The sequence below is a fragment of the Ooceraea biroi genome, chromosome 6 (assembly GCF_003672135.1).
Source record: "Ooceraea biroi isolate clonal line C1 chromosome 6, Obir_v5.4, whole genome shotgun sequence".
NCBI classification, from domain to species: Eukaryota; Metazoa; Arthropoda; class Insecta; order Hymenoptera; family Formicidae; genus Ooceraea; species Ooceraea biroi.
The window spans coordinates 2,896,699-2,903,010 of record NC_039511.1 but is presented as its reverse complement, the minus strand read 5'-3'; positions in this window follow the sequence as shown (position 1 = coordinate 2,903,010).

The following is a 6,312-nucleotide window of genomic DNA, read 5'->3' as shown; positions in this document are numbered from 1 at the left end:
GCTCGCCAGTTAACGCGACGATAAAATCTCACGGTTGCATTGTGCGTGCGTGCGTGCCGTTCCGCTGAGCTCTAAGGGTTGTAATTCAAAGCGCCGATAAATATCGATGTGATGAGTTTTCCCGTGCGATCGGTCGCTTATGGAAATGCTATAACGTATCTCCGCCAGCTAGTAAACGTCACTCCACCGTGTCTATGGTGTGTGCGTTTGTCAAAGGTATGCATATTTGCCGATACTAGCGTAACGTAACTAGCGATGTAACAGAAGCTGAATCGGCCGTTCGAACGGCAATCACGAATTTAATTGCCGTCATAAAGCGGGAGAGAAAGAGGGTAACGATCTCTTTTTCCGTAAACCTGGAATCGCGGGTGGCGCAAATTTACAGCTTGTAAAGTTTGATATTGTTGACATTTGAATGTTGCGCAGGAGCATTACAGACTACGCGTGATGTAAGACTAATCGATTTACGACCGGTGGCCGGACGAAAGCTGTTAGCAGAATTTTGGTAGCTCCCTGTTAATTTCTCTCCTCGTAAAGGCATTAGGTCGATAATTGCTCTCTCTTTTTGGCTCGTGGGCTACAGAAGTTACTTAATAGTCTGGAAGTCTGGAACATTGCTACATATCCAGTCTCGTTTAAAAAATGCGTATTTATCTAGATTATCTTCTACTTCTATTGGGTTGGCCAAAAAGTAATTGCGTTTTTTTCCAATAGATGGACATACATGTCTTGAAATGTAACTAACTGTATTCTAAACCGCAAATTCATTATGTAGGTTAACAACTCACAGTTCAAGCTTGTTTTAGAAAAAGAAAGTACACGATTTCGTTAACAATTGTTTCTTTACCGTCGATTTCAAAATGGAAAATCAAAAAGAACATTTTCCTCATATTTTGTTTTATTACTTCCGAAAAGGGAAAAACGCTGTGCAAGCTCATAAAAAGTTATCTGATGTATATGGCGAAGATGCTTTAAAACTGCGGCAGTGTCAAAATTCGTTTACTAAATTTCGATCTCGATATTTTAATGTGAAAGATGCACCACGCTCAGGAAGGCCAATCGAAATTGATGATGACAAAATAAAGGCACTGATCGATTCCAATCGGCGTTTAACGACACGAGAGATTGCTGAGAATCTTAACATATCGAAATCGAGTGTTGAAAACCATTTAAAACGACTTGGATACATTAGTAAGCTCGATATTTGGGTACCACATGAGCTGAAAGAAATTCATCTCACTAAGCGTATTGACATCTGCGATTCTCTTTTGAAACGTGAGGAAAATGATCGATTTTTGAAACGTATGATAACAGGCGACGAAAAATCGATCGTCTACAACAACGTCAAACGAAAAAGATGGTGGAGCAAGCGTGATGAACCTGCTGAAAGCACTTGAAAAGCAGATATTCACCAAAGAAAGATTATGCTGTCAGTCTGGTGGGACTTTAAAGGTATTGTGTATTTTGAGCTGCTTGCAAGGAATCAAACCATTAATTCAGACGTATACTGTCGTCAACTGGATAAATTAAATGATGCCATCAAACAGAAACGTCGAGAATTGGTGAATCGCAAAGGTGTTGTGTTTCACCATGATAACGCTAGACCACATACAAGTTTGGTCACTCGTGAAAAATTGTTGCAGCTTGGATGGGATGTGTTACCACATCCACCATATTCGCCAGACCTGGCACCATCAGATTACCATTTGTTTCGTTCTTTGCAAAACGCCTTGAATGATAAAACCTTTACTGCTGATGAGGATATCAAATCGTTCTTGGAATTGTTTTTTGCTGAAAAAGATAAGAACTTTTTTGAGCGCGGAATTATGAAGTTGCCTGAAAAATGGCAAAAGATAATCAAACAAAATGGACAATATATTGTTTAATAAAGTTTTTGTTTCCCATGAAAAATTCGTCTTTTATTTATATAAAAAGAACGCAATTACTTTTTGGCCAACCCAATATATTATTTCTCTGTTTCTTCTAATAAGCACGGCGATCTGCTTCTAATTTATACATTTTTTTGTTTAACAAACTAAAGCTACATGAAAAAAATAATTAAAATTTCTCTCAAATTTGTAGTCGCCTCTCACTTTTATCTCTTACTTGAGTTGTCTGAACGCAAAAAACGCATTCTACACGACTTTTTCATTTACCCGGAAAAAAGGCGGTGGAAAAACTCAACTTTCCTTGCGCAAGCATGCAATTAACATCTCCACTTGGACCCTATAAAGTCGTTGTCGGGGTCCGGGATGCTTAGACACAATGACGCTCGAGGATCGTCGATGGGTCATCGCAAATATTACGCGAGCTTCGTCGGCTTGCTATTGCGTGGCTACTGATGCACCGTCTGCCGTGGGGTTCAATAAAAGTTTAGTGCCAGTGGCGCAAGTACTTGGTGTAAGTATTTAAGTCGTGTACTAACGGGTGAGCGAGTAATACTAGCATAGAGGAATCTTCCGTTTTTGCGCACTTTTTCACATTGATTTCGACATAATTAGCAATTAATTGAGGTATTTCTAAAAAAATGACTGGATTGTTAGATCCACGGTAATTCTTGCCAAGAGAAATTAATTTCAGATGTAAACCAAACATAATACAGAGTGGGACACCTTATATACTCGAGATTGGCTTTAGAAGATTAACTCGAATATTGCGAAGCATTAATAAATTATTTTATTTCAATTAAACGCTTTCAGCATTTGTACGTGAACTCTGGATATACATTTTTGTCCGCACCTTAACTACTTTTATATATAATCGTCGCTATAGAGTAGTTTTTGATTAATAAAGAATTATGTATATACATATATTTAATATAAAAATTATTTACAAGCTAACCACGAATTCTACGGTGCTTGGAAGATATTTAGTTTGCGCGGAATGCAATGTTCCTAATTACGCGGGAATGCAATCGTCTCTCGGCGACGGAGTCTGTGTATTTCTTTAGCTCTGTCGATTCTTTTTTGCCATCAATATATTTTATAATGGTTTGCAACACCGGCGGCTGTGCGATGTTAATAAAAAAGCAAATAAACATTCTACCCATAGTACACCGTCAGATTTATCACCGGGATATTTCTCGCGAAAATAACATGCAAGCAAAAACCGCGCATCAACATTAAAATAATTCTAGTAAAAAGTATTTTACCCTGAATACTAAAAAGTGCAATTTAATTGTGAAACCATTGTAAAAACTAAATCGCTCCTCACATTTGAAAATTGTGATCTTCACATTTAACTTTACAATCACTCTTTCTTATTATTAAACTAAATTAAACTAACAATAAATTAGTTTTAAAACCTACGAGCACACTTTATGTTTCTTTTTACGCGTATCACCGTTATGAAAACATGCTTTTTTATTAATACTCGGAATGTTAATTTTATCACGTTTGAGATATTGATCACGTCAGACATGATGTACAGGTCATTACCAAGTATAATGCAATTTTAATGCGGGCGGAATAAATATGAACGCAAAAAAGGATCACGGATCCTCCGCGCAGCGCGTGAGAAATTTCTCCGCCATCGCGCTCCGAGTTGTCTCGTCACGATGCGCGATGATTTCAGAAGCGTGGGCGCCGTTCGTTCCTGGGAAAAAATTAAATAGCAATTTCCACCGATAACTTTTCCAGCAAATAGCACGAGCAGAAAATTGGGAACAAGATTGTTCTCAACCGTTCGCATCCGAATAAGTAATAGCGCACCAGTTTAAAAAAAATTCCAGCTTGAGGTTCGGCGTATAATCACACAAGGATCGGAGTCATGATTGGCGTGACCTTAGATCATCGCTGCCGGCTATCATCGGGATTAATTGACACGTTCCTCCTGACCGTTGCTTCTTTTGTATTCGCCGGTGCTTTTATCGATCCGACCGCGAACGGTAGATAACATCCGGAGCGCCGCAATTATCCATGAATGAAGTTCGTTTCTCGTGCGGGTAACCTTTCGCTTAGTATTTAATTCTCCATTGAATGAAGGGGCTCGACACCACCGCGGAAAAGGTCGTGATCGACGCCAGTACGACCTTCGCTCGTTTCTGCCGGATAACTGCAGGAACCGATATTGACACGCTGGGAAAATCGGCGTTCAGGGAAACACTCTGTCACGCGTGTCTGAAAGAGGCAGTTCATCAGGTAGGTCCGTTATAGGTCTGACTTATTATATTTTTCACAGATTTATTATATTTCTCATTTTTCTCTTTTTTATTCTGATCTTAGATGCGGCACGGTGCTCTTCTGCATAATCGGGACGCGCCTTCTCTGCTCGCTGCAAGATGCAGCGGATGCTGCATCGGGATTTACGATGCGTCTCGCGCAACGATAAAGACCGGCAATCCGACATCGCACGAACGCTTCTCATTATTACCGGCGGTTATCTCCGCTGCGCTTCAAGACTACCGTCTCCATTAAGGTCGATCACGGCAAAATCGCATTATCGGCCTATCAATGTGCAAGCGAATAATTGCGACTTCGAGGCGAGAAACGTTGCATGCAATATTATCACTCATGTTTATTCGAGTTTTGAGACATTCATGGATGTATGGAGTGATGGTATGAAGATTTGTTCTTTCAGAACTGGTCCTGGTCTTCGTATCTGATCATTTGATTCGTATGCTACGCTCAGAACGGCTTCTGAAAGAGACATCAAGTGCTGAGAGTGACATAAAGTCAAGTCTTGTCGACTCGTGGAGTTCGTCGCACGCGCGAGGAGAATCTGACATGGAGTACCGTCACCTTGCGCGGAGAAAAATTCTTTTTTATTAACACGCGTACATTACCCCTTCAAGGTTTATTACATGGCAAGAGCGTATACACATCTCCGTATTAAGATTAGCCGGCGGCCTTAGAGACTTTGGATTAGAATAATTCGCGACCATGAACTATAGATTCGGCGGGCGATTACGTGGCTTCAAGTCCGTGTTTCAAGCACGGCAGGTTTCACGAGTTTCTAAGAATTTGAATATACGTTTGATTTTAATTAACACATTCGCAATAACACTGGCGCTTGCCCAACTTCGTCCCGTAACTCAATTAAACGCGATCCTCCTCGTGAACTACGAAGGACGTACACAAATGCTCGAGGACGCGGAATTAATTTTTATGAGAGCATAAATATCTACATTATCAAGATCATGTTATATTAGGACAACAAAGAACAAGAAAAGGAATGAAGCTGATTTAAAATACGGAAATAAGAAATTACAAAGATAAGTTTCTTGTTTAAACTTTTTACTTGCGTAATTTCAAGAGGATAGTAACACGTATCACATCATTACGTGTTTGCATTTACAATATTATTATTATGTGGATTGTTTTATTTTTAACAAAACATTTATTTTCTTTTGGAATGTTGGAGCTCAGGTAGCCACCACGCATTTAAGAATTATCATTGATTTGCATTTAAATTGTCCAGGATATTATTATCCTCTCGTGCCCAATATTATTGGAATTCGGAAATTCCGAAGGACGCGGCCAGTTCCACACACATTCCTTACTAATGCATTTTTTTATCGAATAAAACTCTGCGTCTTTAACCGCCTAAGGTCGTGTCATGAATTAATTTGACTTTTTCATCGGGGGAACGTTTTTTACCGATTATTATCGAACTATTCACATTAAGAATGTTGCCAAACGTACGTAAAAGCTTACACGAATTAACATCCATAATATTTTCCTCCATCATAACTATTACTCAAGAAGTGATAAGCATTATGATGCGTAACAAATTTTCGCGCCTCGGTAATTAGCGTATCAACTGCGATTACGGGATGCCCGGGCTGCAACGCTATTAGCATGATGCATTCTCTCTTTAGCATGTTTCCCAATTCATTAGTAATGCACATGCGGAGGAGTAGCATTTCGTCGTTGCTGGATTTCAGGCCTACCCGATTTCGCTTCAGCTTGAAGAGTTCACGCTGGGAGATTTACATTATATATTCCTTGAAGACTTATTAGCTCTGTTGCGTTTCGCAGAACGGCGTAAACATGTTGCATACGGCTATGGAAGCGGTCTGAGTCATGATCTTTATCATCATATCAGATCGATTGCATGTAATGGGAATAAAAGGAATAAAACACTGGCAATTATTATACAATCCTGGATAAAAGCGTGGTATATTGTTGATAAATCGCGATAGATTAAACAGATTGAACAGGTAGTCTGGAATTTAATGCTACTTATTTATTTGTTTCAATACTTATCATAATCTTGTCTGAAATATTCAGTTTTTAATTAGCAAATAATAATTAAGTTTGCTTACCTGGATTCATCAAAAATGCTTCGCGCTCTTGGTCAAGCCTGTAGCTG